At 47.7% G+C, this 21006-nt stretch overlaps 1 protein-coding gene and 1 pseudogene across 4 annotated transcripts in view; one reads left to right on the top strand and one right to left on the bottom strand.

The window, feature by feature from the left end:
• Positions 1 to 21006, top strand: part of LOC144114156 (uncharacterized) — a 37263-nt gene that overhangs the window by 3277 nt on the left and 12980 nt on the right. Inside the window, exon 4 of one of the 3 annotated variants that reach the window (XR_013310963.1) lies at positions 10193 to 10207. The exons of the other annotated variants lie outside the window; for them this stretch is intronic. The gene's annotated coding sequence lies outside the window, so the exon portion shown is untranslated. Of the gene's footprint in view, positions 1 to 10192; positions 10208 to 21006 lie in introns of those variants that run through there. 3 annotated transcript variants of the gene reach the window in all.
• On the bottom strand, positions 518 to 10149 carry LOC144114161 (uncharacterized; annotated as a pseudogene). The gene is made up of 4 exons (XR_013310965.1): positions 6365 to 10149; positions 6155 to 6301; positions 5607 to 6074; positions 518 to 5524 (listed from the first exon to the last, which is right to left on the bottom strand). The product of XR_013310965.1 is annotated as an uncharacterized LOC144114161 (transcript).

The raw sequence follows: 21006 nt of genomic DNA, 5'->3' as shown, positions 1-21006 counted from the left end.
TAGTATGTGCAGCACCTCAACCAGGCTGCTGCAGACAGAAGGCAGCTAACAGCCACTATGTCAGACCTTGCAACAACAGTGCGGGACGCCAGAAGGGAATCGGCGAGCCTGCACGAGCAGCTCGTACTGTCCATCTCTTTCATGGTGGTGCAGCTGCAAAACCAGCTACAGCCGCCATCAACTTATGTTTTTTTTATTGTTTTTAAATCTTGTTTGCTGGCACTTTTTTTACAGCCTTTTGCAAGACGCAGAATGCGTGGTTTTTTTCTTATGGTGTCTTTTTACCTTCTGCAAGAAGCAGAAGGTCTTTGACAATATCTAGTCGGCCTCTGTGTATTTTTTCAGTGGTGCCTCTTTACCTTCTGCAAGATGCAGAAGTTGTGTGATATTCTCTAGTCAGTGTGTGATGCAGAAGGCATGTGATATTCTCCAGTCAAGTTGTTTTTGCATAATTGTAATGGTGCCTTTTTAAATTTTGCAAGACGCTGATATATGATATCTAGTAAGTCTGTATCTGCTTTTTTCTGATGGTACTGTTTTACTTCTGCAAGATGCAGAAGTGTTAATGGCCTAACGATTGAGTTGCTGCTACGGGACTTTTCATGCAGTATTGCCTGCATTGTAACAAGCTGCATGTTTTGTACGTCTCGGCATGACTGTGCTCCATGTTCTGCTGTTCATGAAAAACCTCTACACGCATACCACCTAACTGATGTAACTGTGATGTTTACACGTCTCTATATATGTATGAGGACTCATTGCTAATGCTGCATTCATTGCGAGCAATGCGACTTGCATTAAGTGCGATACGCTTTATGATGCACCATTTGCATCGAAACTGCTGCACTGTTCATCATATGCAGTGATAATGGCCATTTGTAATGTAATAGTAATATTTTATTTTTACTTTCCATCATAGTGATGGGGGAGCTAGGGAGAAAAACTTGGCACTTGGCTTGGCGTGCCCCCCCCCCCAACAATAATAAAAAAGTGAGAAAGAGGCACCAGCAGAACAGTGTACCATGTGCAGAAAATAAAAGTTCACTCGACAACCCGTTATAATCATAGATTGTCAGCTCGAGATTCACAAACAAAAGTGAGGACATTTGCACGAAACATGCGCAGAAATTTGGTTCTTCAAAAAAAGTGGCCACCATTTATGGAAGAAAAAAAAGATAAACAAACAAAAAGACCCATTTTGTTCCCACTAGCTGCAAAATAGTGAGACAAAGTGAAAGTTCAAAGCTTTGAACACCCCCATGTCGCACTTTTGCACTCTGAAAATAAGGAAATGCAACAATACAAATGCCACTTTTTAGATTACAAAATGCAGGTTTTAGGTGAAGAGAAATGAATGAAGAATCACAATGACAGCAAATAAAATGAACAAAAACATTTCCTACTAGAACATATCTAGAAAATATCAGGAAACAGGTTCAGCCACCAATAAAACTAATCTGATATCAGCTTTCATTGCTTGCTGGAGATGAAGGCTATGTTTTCTTAATAAATTCAAGTTTTGAAGGTGATACCATATCAGCTGTTTGTCATAAATTGTGCAACATAACACTTTATTCCATATATGTGGCGGTGCTGGCAGGATAATGTGCAACTTTTCTCTGTAAGGAAGCCAGTTCATTCAAGAAATCAACATTGTTTTTAATTTCCTTCTTATAGGCTAAAGCTAAGCAGTAAGCGTACATATCATATATGGCCATTATGTTATGTTTCTGAAAGGGCGGAAGAGACGGATGGTCATAAGGAGCGTTGGAAATATTTCTTAGCATTTTTTTCTGCACTCCATATATTTTATGCATGTTACTTAGGGTTGTCGTTCCCCTGGCAAAGTGACAATATTTTATGTGCGAGTAGAACAATGCTTGGTGTAACAGAGTGTTAAGCTTGGCAGGGAAGGTATGTTTGTTTATATTAGTCAAGCTAATGAGTCATGACAACTTCTGTATAACGTGATCCACTTGAGCATCACATGACATCTGTTCCGTGCAGACGACACCAAGTATTTTAAATGAGCTTACAACTTCTGTATATTAATATGGCAGATATCTTCATCGATGAATATGTTCCTATTTTTTGGATGAAAGGAAATAGCTTTTGTTTTATTAGCATATATATTGAACTTTTTTCATTCAGACCATTCTTTAGGTATGTGCGAATAGTGAATTTCAAGTTCGAAGCGAATATGAAGCGAATAGTCATTCTGTTCGAATATTTTCGAATCGAAACGAATATTTTCGAAGCAAAGCGAATGGTTTGCGAATGCAAACACAGCTGTGAAAAAAATATTTGCACTGGAGGTCGTAGTTTCTAGAATTCACAAGGTAACTGAATGAAAGAAAAGCACAACTAGTACAAGGATCTAGAATAGTCTAGAATATTTATTGGCACTTCTGCATGCTCTCTGGCCGAGATGCTCACAGCATGTTGCTGTGCAGAAACACCAACTGCTCCACATGTTCAGGAAGCAGGAGCTCCCTCCTTCTCGTGATAACATTTCCAGACGCTGAAAATAGCCTTTAACTGGACACCTGTGTTGCTGGTATCCCAGTGTATAATTGAGCAACCTTTGCCAACTGTGGAAAGGTGTCCTTGCCACTGGTCCTCCACCAGAGGTAGGGGTTTTCTGCTCTAGGCCTCAGCGGTGAGTGCAGGCAGTCCTCTAACTCTAGCAGTGGCCGTCTTGATGCAGTGCTCACAGTGCTGGTCGAGGCCAAAGCTCCAAAAACGCTCCACACATCACTGTCGGTAGTTGGTGTAGACGCAGTAATGCGGGAATCCATGTCTGCTTTCAGTGGAAGACTTTTCTCCAATGCCGAACAAACCTGACTCTTCAGCCACTGTGCCTCACTAGCATGACTGTAGCACACTGACTTGAATCGAGGATCTAACACTGTGCTCAAAGCATATGGGATTTGCATTTTTATATCCACAAAGCGGGACTTCATGTTCTGGAGCAGGTTTCCCGCAAATATGGAATCTTCGCCACCGCCATGCTGCTTCTATGCCAACAGGAGTTGCATGCAATGTATTAGTGGCACAACTTGTGAGAGGGTCGGGTGCTCCTCTGAGCAGCTCTCCCTAGTAGCTTCCTCTACACATTTCAACACTGATGTTACTGCAGCCATTAGGCGCTACTCGGTTGACGACAAATTATCAATCGTGTCTTGTTCCGACAAGTCCAAGGAAATTGCCGGGCGCAGCTTCAGGAGCCTTACCATCATCTCATACTCGCTGTTCCACCGTGTGGGAACGTCTTGAATGACCTCCAGGGGCTCTATTCCCATGCTGGCTTGCACATCCTTGAGGCGTGTTCTTGCAACAGCACTCCTCTTGTAATGTCCGACTATTGTTCGTGCCTTGGTGCAAAGCACCTCGAATGGGGCGTTTGCTTCTTAGCGTCATTGATGCACAACTGCAGTGTATGTCCAAAGCATTGAAGTCCATGCCACGGTGTCCGCGTCACCGCAGAAACAAAATTCCGCCCATTGTCAGTTACAGTATAAACCGGAATGTCCTGCGGTAGATCCCATTCAGCAGCAAGCTCTAGCAGAGCATTTTTCAAGTTTTCAGCTGTGTGGCCTTGAGGCATGTGCTTGCAGGAAAGGTTGAAATTGTGAGGTTCGAAGTTGGCATTCAGCATGTGGCACGTCAATGAAATATAGCTGTCTCCTGCCCTTGACATCCAGCTGTCCGTTGTCAACAAATAACACTGAACTCCATTCTGAAAATGGTGCCGAAGTTCTCCTTTTATTCGCTCCACTTCCTTAGAGTATAGTTCCGGCACAACACTCCGGGAAAACGTAGTCCTGGACGGTAGCTGGTACTCGGGAGCAGCAGCTTGCATTATTGCTACGAACCCTAGCTCTTCTACAACTGAGTATGGATGAAGGCCGGTAGCAAGGAACAATGCCTTTTTCTTTGTTAGCAACCTGGCTCGAGCGCTGTTACTTTTGAGCAATGCCCTGAAAGGTCCAGGTACCAGAACACTTGCTTCAAGCTTGTTCATATCTCTTGCCTTTTTGCCACTCTGGGCACTGCGCATCTTTTCAAACCGCTTGAATTGTGGATGATGGTTCAAGTGATTTATCAGAGTTGTGGTAGTGCCGCTCGGCGTCTTCAGTTTCATCTTGCACGTGCAACACTTCGAGTCTTTCGGTCCACGCTAAAAAAACCCCAGATCGCGCTCCGGCATATCTTAGGAGGCAGCTCATCCATGGTTTCATCGTACTCGCACCTGTTTAAAAAAATCGGCAGAATTAATGCGACAGAACTGACTAACCACGCTCACGCGCAGCAGAACTGACACTCAACGTTCCCACCAACATTACTAGATCCCTTCAGTTGTCAAACTCCCCACCGCGGCGGCCGTCGATGTGTGGCCCATTTTCGTTTCCGGTCGCCAGATGGCGCGGCGGCCACGGTTAGCCCGGTGCCCTGCGCTGCCGGTTTGTGTATTATAGATGGCATTCTTTGCGTTGAAATTGTCATGCACTGCTCCTCAGATTTTTGCAGTAATTAGGGACCTCTTCGAACATTGGGGCGAGGCTATAACTGACGGAATGAACAGGAGAAAGCACCAGGAGCGATGCTGCCCCGAAACTCATTCACTGCCGTTGTTTGCATGCATATACTACTCAAAATGAAAAATAAGCAAAGCAATGAAACTTGCCTTTTCTCAGTAGCATGAAAAGCATTTATTGCCAGGCACAAAGGACGCACCCACAATGAAACTGTTAAGCATTGCTTCACAATAGACGAGCTTTTTTGCTGGCGATGGCGACTTTCTCGCGGGTTTGAAGGCGCCGGTTGACATCCCTGGCATAGAAATGCATCCGCGTGACAATGAAAAATATAGCACTTGGCACCTGAACGTGGGCTTGTGCTGATCACAACCCAGCCGCGTTAGGTAGCACTCATCCAGCTCGTCCAGGACCTTCCAAAACAGGTCCCCGCAGAGACCTTCCTCATTAAGAGAAAGTGACACTGATTCATTTACAACCCTCACGAAGTGTAGCATCTTGATGCTGGGGTGCCTCAGGCTACCTTCCTTAAAGCTCCGATACCTGGTCAAGTACGCGTCGGAACAGACGACAGGAGCTGCTGAGCTAATGTCATGCAGGCACAACTGGCACTCTGTGCGCTTGCTTACTTTGTGTACAATATACCCAGATAAGTAATAAACAACACTGTCATCTGGTGAACCTCTGAAGTAGCTGTGCTCATCGCTCATTTGGTCAGGGGTAACACATGGAAACGTTGTCATTTCCAACAGCCTAGCCTCAATCTCATTGCGCAAGCTAGCTTTGTTTGATCGATGAGTCTCTGCAGCAGTCTTCAATATTTCTTCTACACTGACAAGTACAGCATTCGGTTCGCCTTGAACACTTCCACGTAGTGCTGTCTTGATGGGCATGTACAGGCTCAGCAGGCGAAATATCTGCGAGAAGTTCATGACGGTAGGGTGCGACTCATCACCTCCAAATGAACGAGCGAGGCCAAAATGCCGCTGAAAGAGAAATCACAAGCATTTGAGTAAAAGTGCATAATGTCTCTAAAGTCCAAACTAAAAGTGAAAAAATTCATGTTACCTCCAACGGGTCCTGGTTAAGCTTGGCGGTGAGTACGTAATATGCGCCCTTGTCGAAGAGATAATTGATAATATCTAGCGTCGACATCAATGTGACACGTAGGGACTCCGTTGTCAGCTGAGAGGCAAAGAGCCTTGTGCCCTTCTCAACTGCATTTCGCTCAGTCACGTTCAAGACTTCCAGTAACTGCTTCATGATCTGAAAAAAATTGTGAATAATCAAACCATGCGGACACGCAAAGGCGTATGTAATAGTATAAGCCTAGGCTCCAGGAAGTGCAGCTGAGCTGCTTGCCTCTATCTCTTTGGAATGGCCCCTGATTCCCCTAGATGGAAGGTTGATGTTGAGCGCATCAAATACGCCGTTCAGCATTCTTGTGAAGGCCTCAGTGCCTTCTGAATCTTCTAAGCCAGCGGCTTTTGCTTCCCTGTACACGCGTATTCCAATAGCCGTCCCACGGCTAAAGAGCTGCAGAAAAAAAGAATTGCATTTTTCACATATGAGGACAGAAAATAAAAACAGCATGCTTTTACAAAAACAAGATCTACCTGTGTAGCTAGTCTGACGCTCATTTTGCGCAGGTTATCAGGGGCAACATGTGCTTCGTTCAGTATTGGCACAACTCGCACATGCTTATTTTTCTCTGCTTCATACAGGGTCACATAATGCCGGAAATTGATGCGAAGGTCACCTGCCTGGAAGAAACAAAATCCAACTGTTAAACTGCACTGAACATTTGCTCATGCTTTTTTCTTTACCATTGCGTAGGTGTGCTTCCTCAGGTGATTTCGGATACACTTGACGATATGTGGCACATCGCATACGAAGTAGATGTTTTGTGATGGCTCCCATGGATGCTCAATAAAGTGGTGAGGTGCATCCATTTTGCCTGACACTCCAAACTGGGTCCACATAGATTTGTTGTTACCAGCCCCGTCACTGATCACGGCCAGGACTGACGCATTGTTCTTGTGAAGTTCCAGGATAGCACTCATTACGAGTTCTGCAAGAACTTTTCCGGGTGCTGCTCCTTTTGTCGCAAAGCTTGCGATTGGTTGCACCCAGTCTTCAAACAGAGGCACGAGCATCAGTACCAATGCGTGGTCGGCAAGTTGATTTGCGTTTGGTGCTGTAACGTCGCCATAGTCCACGAATCCATCCATCTTGCATGAGGTTTTATTGAAGGAGATACCCTGCTTTAACTTTACCTCATCGAGGAGCAATACTCCTAGCCGTCTTAGATGGCTTTTATCACAGAAATGGCCTTTGATGCTGTTCAGTGCAACTTGGTTGAAACCATATTTGCATGGAATTCCCTTTATTATTTGGCGAAGGCGAGCCTTTGATGGCAGCGGTAACAGCTGCATGTCAGCAATTAAAGTGTAGGCTTTTGGACTTGAGATGTGCAGTAGCAAACATGTCATCAGCCACTCGGCATCATACCGCCTCCCATTTCTTGACTTTGCTGTACGCTGCCATGAAAGCTGTCTTGAAGGCTAACTGCTGTCTGGCTGGAAGAACGCCAAGGGTGCTGTCAATTGTCTCCTCCGGGATAGCGCTAAGCTTCCGCTTCATCAAAACAAGCTCTTCTTTCATTTTTTCTCGCCTTGAGGTTGCACGAATTGCTTTGCGTCGCACCGACTTCAAGCAGGCCCTCTGCTTTTTCTTGCAGTCCTTTTGCTGCTTTGCCGTTGCAAATCAGTTGCAAAAAAAGCTTGTCCAAGGTCCGGCATTGAGCACATGTAGCATTAAGGCTCAATATAGTGCATGTGTTGCGCCTCCACGTTTCACCTTGTTTTGTTGACACCACTGATGATGTGATTTTGGGGTACTTTTTAGCAGGGCATCCCTGGCACAGCCTCAGCTTTTTCAGATACTGTATCAAACACTTCAAGTCATCAAATGACTTCAACTCAATGCCCTGCTTCCCGGCGTAGACACTACGTGGCACGAGTCGACCATTTGCACACACGGTCAAATCGAGGTTTTCCGACAGCGCCACGGACGTTTCCACACGGGGAATATTGTTTCTTATGCTGAGCTTGTACAATAGAGCCGTTTGTTCGGCAACATCAAGAGACCAACCTTCAAGTTTTTGTCCCCCTTTGGCTAACCGAGCCAGCATGTCAAACAAAAATTCAGTACCATCCAGCGACAGGCCGTTTTCTGTTTCGTCGTAGCTATCTCCGAATGCTGCACTCGTACGCTCACCTTGTTCTTTTCGGCATTTGCTTTTTGCAGGAGAGAGTCTGCGAGAAGGTGCTTTACATTTCCGTGTCGGTTTAGAAAGATACTTCGGGCAATTCGGGAACACGCGAGGCACGGCGTTGTCTTTCAGCGCCCATTTGTCGCACGGTATCGCGACCACTTCACCGGAAATGTTGTGCTCGAAGACCTTCAAAATGTCGTCATCCTGGAAGTGATGATCACAAACGGAACACGAGCCTGAAAGCTTTTTGTCCAGCCTTGGTACTGTGCGCTCCCATAGTTGAAGGCGTTCAGCGTCGCGGGGCGGTCTGAAAAAATGTCTCTTCTCTCCCGCAGATCGCACAGAATCGTAACCGCTTTTACAACCTGGCACGAAACAGTGCGGCATGATTCATGCGGTTGCAAGCACGGTGCACAAACACTACGCATCTGCGGATACGAGCGCAAACGTTGCCAAACGGACACACTGCCGCTCGCAGCCCACACCGGCGGGGGCGGCCAGTTCGACGCCTTGCCAGGCAAACGCCGTCGCGCGCGCCTCCACGCGGCGCACCACTGAAAGGCGTCAGGCGGGCTCCACAGTTTGAGAACTGGAAAGAATCTAGTAACGTTGGTTCCCACAGCGACAACCATGCAGTGTTGCCAGATGGTGCGGAGTGGCATGCCTGTTTTTTTCAGTTTCTCTAAAATTACAGGGTTCCCCAAACAATGCACACATTTCTTGTGTTGAGCTTGCTTATTCCTTTGATATTACAGTAGACGTTACACGAAAACAACGCGAAAAACTGAGAATGGAAGGCCGAAAGACCAGACTTTTTACATTGAAATACACTGCAGATGCCGAACTTCCAGGACATGCCACTGAACTTCCGATGGCTTCACTTGCGCTAGGGTACTCTGGCCACATTACTTGCGCCCACTTCAGAAAGCAGGAATGCGGCATTTAGCCACCTAGTGGAGATCAGTGACGCTGCCCTCTTGAAAACAAAGCATAGTGAAGCTTTTGCTTAAAAAAAACTGCATCAACAGCAAAGCAAACGTAGAGCACTCCTTGAAACACGTTTCGTTTACCAATCAGGTTTTCTGGGAGCGTATAGCCCAATAATAGCCACAACGCCAAACCGTCTAAAAAGCAGCCAGAAAAAATCACCAATATGGCCAATCCAATCCAATCCATGGCCGCGGCCAGGGAGTTTTCTGGGTGGTCTTCGCTTTGCGTTGCCGCATCCTCTACGGAGTGCTTATGAATGTTGTGCATATATTTGAGCTGATTTACGAGTTTCTGTGATTCCGGAATAGTCGCGAACCCTGCGAAATGACAATTCGGAGTCGATTTTCTAATTTAGGGCAAGTGTGCTCTAGGAGCCCAATCTACCTGATCGCAGTGACGCAGTGCAATGGTGCCGCCATGAACTTCACATGTTGTTTGCATAGAAGATGCACTGACGACTAATTTCGGTTACATTTCCTGAACTTGCAGTCTATATCTTATGACATTAGTCCAGTGCTACCACGAGGGACTAATATTCTATAAAGCACACGGCTCCTCAAGGTTGATTAAGGATCACAGGGTAAAAGTCTAGCTTCAAGCACTCATTGGCGCGATTCTACATGTCGCTGATCGCCACTTTCAGTATATTTAACAATTACAACTCTGTCATAGCCCTATATAAGGGCACTGTTCCTAAAGACTCAAACTTCGAAACACTTCGAAAATATTCGAGATTTCCGAACACTGCTATTCGATTCGAAGCCCGAATCTAATACCACATTATTCGCTTCGATGTTCGAATCGTACAAATATTCGCACAAGCCTACCATTCTTCAATACTTACAAGGGCTCTGTTTGCCTGGTTAACTAGTTGATTGGGCAAAGGGGCAGAAAATAGTAATGTCGTGTCGTCTGCATAAATAACAAAGATTTGGCTACATCATCTATATCAATGCTTTTATACATGTTAAAGGTTTTGTAGTCTTGTAAAATCTATTATGTAGTGCTTACTGAACATTGCTCTGCTTGTGTACTAGGTTTGTGCACTTACTGCAAAAGTGGGCTTATTGCCTGCACAAGCTGTGCAGAAGCTGTGATAATTACCAGTCGAGCTTGTAGTCTTGCAATCTTTTTTTATCATGTCTGCATGACAATTTCTGTTGCACTTGACAAGACGTATGGAATTATTGTCGATGTTATGGCATGCAATATGGTTTGCTTATGCCTGTGCTCATGTGACCACCTGTGTGAAATGGTGCAGTATGCAGTAAAACAATTAGTGGTGTGCACTAAATAAACTTTCAGTGGTACTTTCTGATTTGATCAAACATTGCCTGCTTTGCTTCAACATTACACTATTTATTCACGTGCTTTGTCATGCAAACAGCGAGGACAGGTGGCTCTCCACACAGCACAGGCAGGCTGCAAGATGACGGCAGTGGAGGGGCAGGTGGGTCCACAAGGGCAACGGCATAGGAGGGTGCATGAAGATGCTTTTGGCTTACTACACGAGTTGTTTCGGCTCGAGTTTTGAGTGGAGAAGGAGACTGAAGTGGCTGTGTGGCGAACTATGATGTATGGTAAATACACTGTCAGTGATGTGGCAGCTGGTGTGCACCTTTGCGTCTTTGCCACTGCAGGCTTCCAGACACACCACGAAGAAGGAGGAAAAAAAAAGGCTGCCACTTCGTTAGCTGTAGCCAAAACAACCATGACATACACACAAGCATTGCCTGGACACTGCCTTGGCTGCGAAGATTTGGCCGGCTTGTTCATTGCCTACGTTATAGCCTGCTCAACCGTACCAGTCGCTGCTGGAGACGCTTTCTCCACAGCTGGCTGATAACATGTGCACGCACGACTTTTCCCCGGAGGTAGGTGAGGCGGGTCATTGTCTTTCGGGCAGGGGCCATCCTCGTCGTCCACTGATGTAGGGGCCTCCAAGCAGAGGTTGTGCAGCGCTGCACATGCTGCCATGATGACAGCCACTCGTTCCGGCTTGTAATGGAGCATCCGAAACCTATGCAAGACAGATGTTGAGGCAAACACCCCTAAAAGGATGCTTTTGCAAGCTCATATTGATGACAATGATTCACTGCTATTTCCAACACACCACAAGTGTCGTACAAATGCCAAATGGCTTTGTTTAAGCCTGTAATACTATGCATTTCAACAATGCTTTATGTGCCTTTGTGTTTCTGCTGCACTCAGTAACAACACAGGGGCAACTCGCACAAGGCGTATGTATCGTATCGCAATGCATATTCCTAAGTGCAACGAGCATGCTCCATTCTGGTAGCTTCAGTGCATGCGGACCACTGTAGCTCGATATATGTAATCGAGACAGGGCTTTCTTACTGCTTACCCTGAAGAAACTCTCCGTCCTCCAAGAGGCACCTGCCGCGGTGGTTCTGTGGTTAAAACACTCGTCTACTGAGCCGGAGTACCAGAGGTCGAACCCGACCGCGGCGACCGCGTTTGGATGGTGGCGAAACGCAAAAGGGCCCGTGTGCTGTGCGATGTCAGTGCACCTTAAAGATCCCCAGGTGGTCGGATTCGTTCTGGACACCTCCACTATGGAAACTCTTTCTTCCTTTATTCTTTCACTCCCTTCTTTATTCCTCCCTTACAGTGTGGTTCTGGTGTCTGCTGAGATAGGTGAGAAAGTTGCTGCGTCATTTCCTTTGCTCTAAAATCAGTTTTCATTTTCCTCCAACATGCATCTCACCACCTCACACCGCAGCCACGACTAGCGCCAGACGAACGCGTTGTTGCACGAGCCGGGGCAGCGGGGGTCTACGGCCAGGATTCGAAGGTTGGAGTCCCAGATTTGAAAGAAAACAGATACAACGCAGGTTTAGGCATAAACTTCCGCTGTCGCAGCCCGGACCTCGAGCCGAACACATGCAGTCAAAAACAGCAGAGGACGAAGTCTACTCACTATCATGCAGCTCAAGGCGTAATAGCCCTTGCGGATGCAGAAGGCTGCCCTGTGTGCAGCATTGCCCCGCGGCGCCTTGATGGCGATTAGAGTGTCATCGACACACCCAACAACGCCGGGGATGCTGCCGTGGCGATGGAAGCCCTCCTTCGCTGCCGCCTTCTCTTCGGGGCTCGCCGGAAAGCGCGCCCACCCGTTCCGCGTCTCAACCTTCACGATGGCTTCGGCAGCCCGCCGCACACATTTGCTAGCCTTCGGTCAATTGCGCTATCCCGACGCGCTTTGAAAACCGCCGGTGGCGAAAAGGCGGAGCCCGTACAGAAGGCCTGCCGCTCCACTGACAGCGCATTCCCTCGCAAACCTTCCAGTTCATCAGCAATTACTTGACACGACCGCCGTGCAGTGTCCCTGTCCAGGCGAAACTCACGTCGAAACAACCCGACCGGCAAGCCAAAAGCGTCTTCGCGAACTCTCCTCGTTACTCGCGCCGCCGCAGTACGCTGCTACGTTTGCCGCCATTTTCCCTCGCAAAGATTGTGGGCGTACTAGGGGCTGCGTTTTTCGCTCGCAAGTTTCAGTCACATTCAGCCCGCATAATTATGTGCGCTACGTCGTCACTACCTAGAAGGAACACCACGGTTGATTTTAAATTATGGGGAAGCCGAAGTCATCTTAAGAGGGCTATGCGATAGCAGAGTGTTCTGGATACATTGCACACAGACTGAAGTTCAAGGCAGTTGAACACTGGCAGTTAAGAGACTGGCAACACTATGATCGGCTGCGGGCCCGTCTTTGCTGGGCGACAGTCCCCTAGTACCCTTCGCTTATCTTAACCACCGGCTCTCCTCCGATCCCCGCCGTCCGTCATCCCATTTCCATCTTTCAGCCTTGAGTTTTCCTTTCAGGATCAGCCATTCGTTACTCCGCCAAGGGACGGGTATCCGCCATCGCTGTCTCTTTTCTTTAGCGCTTTCTCCAGCAGAGCACACGGCCTATGCAATTCATAAGGGTGCACGTGCGCACCTCCTTACTCCCCGATTACGTGGTTGCCCACAGTACAGCCAGAGGAATAACGGATCGCGCAAGGAATTAATATCTTCCTCATTCGCTGAGGACCGCGAAGGACCGCATGGTTTAATATCTGAGAATTGCAATATCCTACCTTCTATAGCTCAGACCCACTACCCTCCGGGACACAAGTCCGTAAACGAAGTCTAAGAAATCGTATCGAGGCAACTTGAATGGGGATCGCTCCCTAACCCGGCGCTGTATGCGGCCATGTTTGCGGCGCATACTCCCCCATATGTAAACTATGTGGCCAAAAGGCTGATTAATCACATGTTTTACGGGCATGTCCCAAGGACGCACCACCTAAAAAGAGGGTTCGTCAGAAGACATTTTACTTCCTTTTTACTCATCTGTCTTTAGAGTGTAGGAGCTACCTACAGGCAGTTCATCAAAGAAATTCATGATTTGGGACGGCAGCTACTTTCGAATGCAGCCTTAGCCCACGACACCGTGAGATGTCGTGAAGAACAATCAAGTTCATCCTAGAACATATTCTGAAAGTATGAAGCGTCATTTCGAGTGCAATGTATTTTGCAACCATTGCGTTACGTACTAGTGAGGGCCATTCCCGGCTAGGGGTACGGACGTGGCGGAGCGCGGCCCATAGAGACACATGTAAGCAAAATATTCAATAATATTTTTCTTGTTTCACAGAGTACCCATAGAGGCGGCTGTTCATTAAGAGTTGGCACGTGCTTTAAAGAAGAGCGTGGCAAAGTATGCTACGTTATTTCGAGGCTATCTTTCTAGAATGCCACTATATATATATATATATATATATATATATATATATATATATATATATATATATATATATATATATATATATATATATATATATATATATATATATGCGCGGACGGCCGCGAGCCTAGTAGAAAAGGTGGCAGTTTGAAGAGGAACTTGTCGCTACTTAGCATAGCTACTCTATAGGGCTTTAGTCCGATCGTAGCCGGATTGAGCGGCCGTGTTTTGGTAGAATATTCGAGAGCAGCACTCTTTGCAGCGCGCGAGTGCAGCACAGTTTCGTCATTTCTGTGGCGTATTTGCAATGGAGCCCTCCGACCTATCCGACGCCACTTCTAAAGACCAGAAAAAGCGGCCGGAAACTAAAAGCCGAAACTCAACAGATCAGTGGTGACAGCGGCAGGGTGCAAGTGCAGGGCACCTCCACCGCTCTTTCGGTGGCGGCTCTCCGCTGCATCGCGCGCGGCTTTGTCTTGTTGCTACGCATGTGTACGGTAGAAATAGGCTCTGTTGATGAAAAAAAGAAAAAAAACCAATTGAAGTTATCGGAGGGAGCCGCAGATCGCAAAAAAAAAAACTGCTTATCGCGTTTACGCATCTATATATATCGGCGACTATAACGTGAGTGTGTGGCCTTCGGTGCGTTGTGTGCCGGCGTGAAATGTACAGCATAAGCTTCGAGAGACAATCAAAAACATACGATAATCATTCGCGCTCTGACGTATTTGTATCAACACCACATATGAATGAAAATTGTACGCGTAATGTTAATCAAACGGCACGCTATGAAGTCCATTATCATGTGTTTGCCGAGCGGTGATGCTGTAATTATGATTTCAGACGACGCTTGTGAATGACTGTGCTGTGGTTGTTGAGGTTTCTAAGTTCGCGAATTGTTTACGGTTAATTTTAAGCGGGAAAAGAATCGGGGTACGATCCTTAAGGCAGGCATAGTCATGACGAGCGCACATTAGCTGAACGTTTTTTCTCGTGGAAGTGCGTATACCGTTAATACCAATTCAACTGCATATCGCATCTGTATGCCCCAACTTCACTATGAGCGCTACAATCTGAGGCGCTAAAATCTGGCCTTTCTTTCCGGCGTACCGTGTACTGCATGCGTGATGACCCGCACGGTAAAACATTTTCTGCATGAGCCAAATGGTGCATACGTGTGGCACTTCTCAGATATTTTTCAGCACACCTCAAAGCATATGCGCCTTACCACAGCATAGAAAACATGGAAGCTGGTGCTCTCTCATTCAGGTTCATACGATGAGTCATACATGCATGCGCGTATCCACATTACTAGGCGAAAAAATAAAAAAATGTATACAAACACTTTGCAATTTCAGAACCCCCGCAGCTTAAAGTACTATTAGAAAGCATAAGGGAGAATGATGCCGCGCCACTGAGCGCCAAGCCAGCCCCAACAGAGCGTGAAAGCCGTTGCGACCTCGCGGTCCTGAACTCGCTACGTCCAATGGCCACACGCATCATGAGTGCGCAAAATGGGAGCAGCGCTCATTTTTGCGTCTAACCTTTTCCTAACTCGTCTGTTTTGTACTGCATTACTATGTAAATAAAATGTATAGGTGTAACTTTAAGAGACCGGAAGCGGGCAGAGTGGGTGAGGGTACAAACGCGGGTTTATGACATCCTAGTCGAAATCAAGAGAAGGAAATGGGCTTGGGAACGGCATGTGATGCGAACGCAAGATGACTTAAGGGTAACGGAGTGGTTTCCAAGAGAAGACAAGTGTAGCAGGGGGCGGCAGAAAGTCGGGTGGGCGGGTGAGAAGCTTGCCGGCACACGGTCGGCGCAGCTGGCTAAAGACAGAGTTAATTGTAGAGACCTGGAGACACCTTTGCCCTGCAGTGGGTGTAGTGAGGATGAAAAAATATAATAATGAGACTCTCTAAACGTGCGCAAAACGCAAATGGCGCCCGTGTGTTGTGCGATGTCAGTACACGTTAATAATCCCCTGGCGTTCGAAATTACTCCGGCGCCCTCCACTACAGCAACTCTTTCACTCTTTCTTCTTTGACTCCCATCTTCCTCCCTTCCCTCAGGGCTCGGTTGAAGTGTCTGCTCATATGGGAGGAAGTTACTGAGCAATTTCATCGCCTAAAGAAATGCTAATTCGCACTCTTGGTTGTGTAATCCTGTGGGCGTGGAACTGGACCCTAAGCATGTTTGTAAATTATCTTATATTTATTTTCATTTTATAATTTGTAGCCGCCGAGGTGGCTGAGTGGTTATGGCGCTCGGCTGCCGGCCCGAAAGCTGGGGGTTCGATCCCGGCCGTGGCGGTTGAACTTCGATGGAGGCGAAATTCTCAAGTCCCGTGTGCTGTGCGATGTCAGTGCACGTTAAAGAACCCCAGGTGGTCGAAATTTCCGGAGCCCTTCACTACGGCGTCTCTCATAGCCTGAGTCGCTTTGGGACGCTAAATCCCCATAAACCAACCAACCATAAACCATTTTATATTTTGTTTCCTTCTTTGTTCCCGGCACAGCCATTGGCGTAGCAGTGCAACTTGCATTCCGCTTCCAGACACTGCCACCTTGAGTAGAAATTCAGATTGTAAAATTCTGAGAATAAAATGTAATGCTAGTGCAGTTAACTATGAATGCAATTGCTTAGGTTGAAGTCCAAAATTCGCACTCTCAACGCGCTGATAATTGCGGAGCGCATCAAAAGAAAAATAAGGATCCATGGATGGTTCGCAATTTTCTTTGTTCTTCATTATCCTTTAGTTCACCCGTAAATGCGCCATTTTAGTTCAAAACAAGTGCTCGAAAGCGGCGTAAATGAGCGGCGGAGATACATGGAAAGATCAAATGAGCGAAATACGCCTTGCGCTCCTCTTTCGTATTTTCTGTCCAAGTTCCAGTGGTTTGTCTGCGTCGAGCACTTGAAGAGGTAACTGGACTGCGCACGTTGCAGTTGTCAGGCAGCCCAGCACCGTGATGGCAGATTTGCAAGAGGACCAGTCTTTACCCTCCAGCCTCGCTTCCTGCAAAATATCGTCATCAGCAGCTCGCTCAGCGACTGAGTCGAGAATTGGGTGCCTCGATGCCTCCACCGCCGCCTAGTCACGAGCACTGGAGGGCGCACCACGCTTCAGCGATTACTCGGAAGGTGCGCTTCGCTTTTTAGGAGTCGCTAGATCCAATTCTAGTTGCCACATGCATTCAAAAAACGCTTTAGGAGGGGTGGTAAATGAGCCAAAGGATACTGCCCAAGGCTGAAAAATTACCACAGGGAGATTCGAAGTGTAGATCAGCCGTATGAATGCACTGTGATCACTATCCGCGTTGAACGGGAAAATTGCGGTATAAACCAGGCACGAATCGTGTATCAGAAATAAAAAAGTACACATTATGTCTAAACTTCTTCACCTGTGTGCGTTTATTCGCTGTTTTGAACGCTAAAACGTGTCAGTACGTGCTTACTACGGTCCAGCAGGAAAAGACGCATTATTCGGCTAGAAAATTGAACCGAATGGAGGCGTTGCTAGCCTCGGAGATCCGCAAGTGCGACCCGGAGATCACGCTCGCATGGTAACGCGACAGGGTTATGTGCCCCGTTCACTAGAACATGCCGTGTGGCCGTTGTCGGCGTTGGTTCCCTGAGCGAAAACTCATGGGCATTGCTCTGGCAGGTAGAGCCCTGGGAGCAACCTACGAGGCTTGTGAGCCACCTATGTCACGTGACATTGCGACGTCATGCCAACCTGGCAACCGGGTAGTGAGCAAACTGCCCATAGTGGCAGTTTGCATTAAAATTAAAGATTGGTCCATCAGGAAGAGCAACCTGGGGTCGCACAAGGCCCACCGCTGGGAGCAGCTGCCATCGCAGGGCAGCGGCGCATCGGTTTCCCGCTGCACTACTGCATTACGAGGGGTATCAGGACTCTCAGAGGTCTATGAGTGCAAAGTACAGAATCACCTTCTGGATATATAGGAGTTAACCCATTACGTTGTGGTGTCATACCCTTAAGGCGGTGCTTAAGCGTATCTTCCAATTTTTCGTCATTCCTAAAGCTTACGAAAGCTTAGTTTTCTCAATGAGTGGTCTGTTTTTGATCAGAACGCGGAGCCATACTGCTACAGGCCAACATATTCTACAGGCCTTCAGTGTAATTTAAGCTATGGATCAACGCGGCTAATTCAGCGCCAAGCTGTCACATGGATCTAAGCTTAGTATCTGCTTACCAGTCCTGGTTTATATTGGGCGAGGTTTTTCAGTTACATGAGCAATGTGTCTGCTGGTTCGAATGCTTCCCTCTAGCACCGGTGCAGCTTCACAACGACACACTGTGGCACAGACGCGGGCCTATTCTGCACGGTGTGAGCCTCTCAAGACAGCACGGAAGTAGAAAGGATAGAACAACCGACGATCGAGCGACGCGAGGAAATGCTGTCCATCTAGGAACCGAAATGTCAGCAGCAGCTAGCCAAAGGGCAAGAGCGGCTGCAAGATCCAACGGACTGTCGGAGTAGGGGGACCAACCGCAAATTTTAGTCCTGATACTGTTGTTGCTGTTGTTGACCTCATAAAACGGCACGTACCCACAAAGGGGATTGGCCATAACCAGGCGGCGACTACCTCTATTGCAAACTGCATTCGGCAAACATGGGATGATCTTAAAAATATTTGGGCAACTCAGTTTCTGTGGCAGAAGTGGTTGAGGGTGCTAAGAGGGTCTAGCAAGCTTAAATTTATGCGCGGGAGTGAGCAAAAGAAAGAAGATAAAAAGAAACATGTTCGAATACCGAAAGAAATACCAAAATAAAGGGCAAAAGGGGCATTACGAAAGCTTATGGAGGTAGGCGTTCTGATTCTAGAAGAAAATTTTGAACGGTACAGCAAACATTCCCATTGGAATGTCCAAGCATGGAAGCGCCAATGGATAGAACAACCGCGGAAGAAAGACGCAAACTGAGTTTCTTTAATTGAACTTCTAACAGTCGCCTCCTTAGCGACGAGTAGCGAAGAGAATAGGGAAGAAAGTGTTCTGCTGTTTCCGTCTCAGCACAATACGGACACAATGGGGAGATCGCAAGACCAGGCCAGTAGAACTAATAATTTAGTTGCGGCACACAGCAACGTAGTCGCGTGAAGAAAACTTCAAGTTTGCGAAATCACCAAGCTGTACTCCGCCAAGGGAACAGGAGGTGCTGTAAATCGTCCAAGGAATAAGTAAGCGCTGATGCCCCAAATCCTCTCTTTAAAATGCATACGTAGGAAACCGTGCCGCCGTAATGAACGCACCGGTTGGAAGAGAGTCAACGATCGGACCAATCAGGGCTGCCTTCGCTAAACCATGAACTGATTCACTTAAATGAAGGCCCCTGTGTCCAGGAACGCAAACAAACCGAATTTATTGGACATACAGAGGGATAAAAAAATTAGTATTCGAAAGGGCTGCGATTCAGTAGACGGGGACAGGAAAGTGCATAAGGATAATGAGACTGTAATTATTATTACCGCGGAGAAAGAGTTGGGTACTTTGTGCAGTGCAAGAACCACCGCTAGAAACTCGGCCAAATAAATAGGCGTGAAATCTTGACGGAGAGAAAAAGGCCAGTCAAGGGATTAGGAGTAAATGCCTATGATGTGCGTTTCTTGACACACCGAGGCATCAGTCGCAATTGAAGCATGTGAGCGGAAGGTCATCAAGTAGTCTTGTAACATACTATTGAACAATGGGAAAGACATTAATTTGGCATTGCACTAATATGGCAAGACGATGTCCACAAATGAGGTGATGCACCGCACCAGAACAATTTCAGGTATTCGTCTTTTTCTCCCTACTGCCTATTATTATTATTCCTCTTTCTTTTCTACTCCTTTTTTATTAGTGACGTCACGAAGCGAAAGATTACACCAACATTTATCGCGAATTATGACCCTTAATCCGTTTCACAGTATATAAAAAGTCCTCTTCTCAAAATCGAGCAATATCCGGCCCACAAAGAGCGCATCAGTCGGTATCTGGGCCCCGTTCGAGATACTCACGACAAAGAGAACGATGAAGGGAGCTCGTTCCACCATCGCACGTCACGTGTCATGCCCTTCTTCAAGTTGCGTTCGGCGCTGGTGACGCGACGAACGTGTCGGGCTGGCCGCAAAACAGTTTTCGAGCCCCAAGAGCCACGTCGTTGCTGCTGAACTGCTCGAAGACACCGGCCAATGTAGCGCATCGCTGTCCCCACCTGGGTGCAACGCGACGATGCTCCAGCGCAATGCTGAACCAATACTGACGACACCGGCTACGCCCAGAGACGACCACGCCGTCCCTTGGCATTGCTGCGGAGCCTTTCTCAAAGCCTGCTGCGGCGCATGAGCCTACGGTGGTACCCAAGCGCGGAACGCCCCAGTTCTACGGGAAAAGGCTGTCGTGTGCCCTGCCCCAATGAAGCTGCAGGGTCCCTACAGGTTCGAGTTGCAACAGCCACAGCCCCAGTGCAAGCCCTCCTTCATGCTTCAAGCCTGGCAGCCAGGGAGAGAGTGGCCATTTGTCAATGGAGGTACAACATGCACTCTTTGTCCGGCTGTGAGCAGAGTTCATCTCACCGGCGCAGCAGAAAACGTTGTGTTCTTCGTCCACCGTTTCGCAATTCTCCATCAGTGCGCGGTGCGTACACCTGACGGCAAAGGTGATCGCGCTGATCAACGTGTGCAGCGGGTCGGTCGTAACCGCACTCGACGCCAAGCACGCCGTGGTCCTCGTCTGCCCCCGCGGTCCTCGTCGTGGTCCTTCTCTGCCTCTGTCTTGCGAGTGACCCCGCCGTCGATCTACCTTGTGCCGACGGTTGCCAACAGGACCCCGAAGAAGCGGAACACCTCGTCGACCTACGCCCGGTTCTCTTAGAGACTGGCTCTCGAAGACTCCACCTCGCCATTGACATTGCTGCTGGTAGGTCTGCGGCGCTGGTACCACCTGGCCTCCGTGGCGTCGTACCACATGCCCTGCCGTATACGGCCTCAGTCGACGGCTAGCATGACGTCGGAATCGCCGTCGGAGTGGCTACAGGACGCCGCACAGGGGAAGGAGGTGGAACGCCAGTGATGGGCCGCTCTTCATCGTCTTCAGTTCGAATGAGTAGTGAGCCAGAACAACGAAGATGACGCAAGCACTGGCGTTCGAGCTCTGGATACCCAACGTGCGCTCGCGGCTTCTGCGCTCATCCGCCCCGCTGGTGTGACTATGTACTTGAGGCTGAAGGTAGACCTGGCCGCCTGCTTTTCAAGGACAAAAACATTTTCGCACGCATGAAAACATCGACCCATAATCGACCTCGTGGACATGTCATCGTTCACAATTTCACAGTGTCTCGACATTAGTGGTGCTTCCGCTTCATAGAATATTTATATTTTACGGCCTTAACGTGGCAATTACGTCTAAATTTCTCAAATTCTTGCTCAGATGTCTT

The sequence above is a fragment of the Amblyomma americanum genome, chromosome 1 (assembly GCF_052857255.1).
Source record: "Amblyomma americanum isolate KBUSLIRL-KWMA chromosome 1, ASM5285725v1, whole genome shotgun sequence".
In the NCBI taxonomy this organism is placed as follows: Eukaryota; Metazoa; Arthropoda; class Arachnida; order Ixodida; family Ixodidae; genus Amblyomma; species Amblyomma americanum.
Note: the sequence above shows the minus strand (reverse complement) of the source record. Positions and strands in the feature narration are given on the sequence as shown.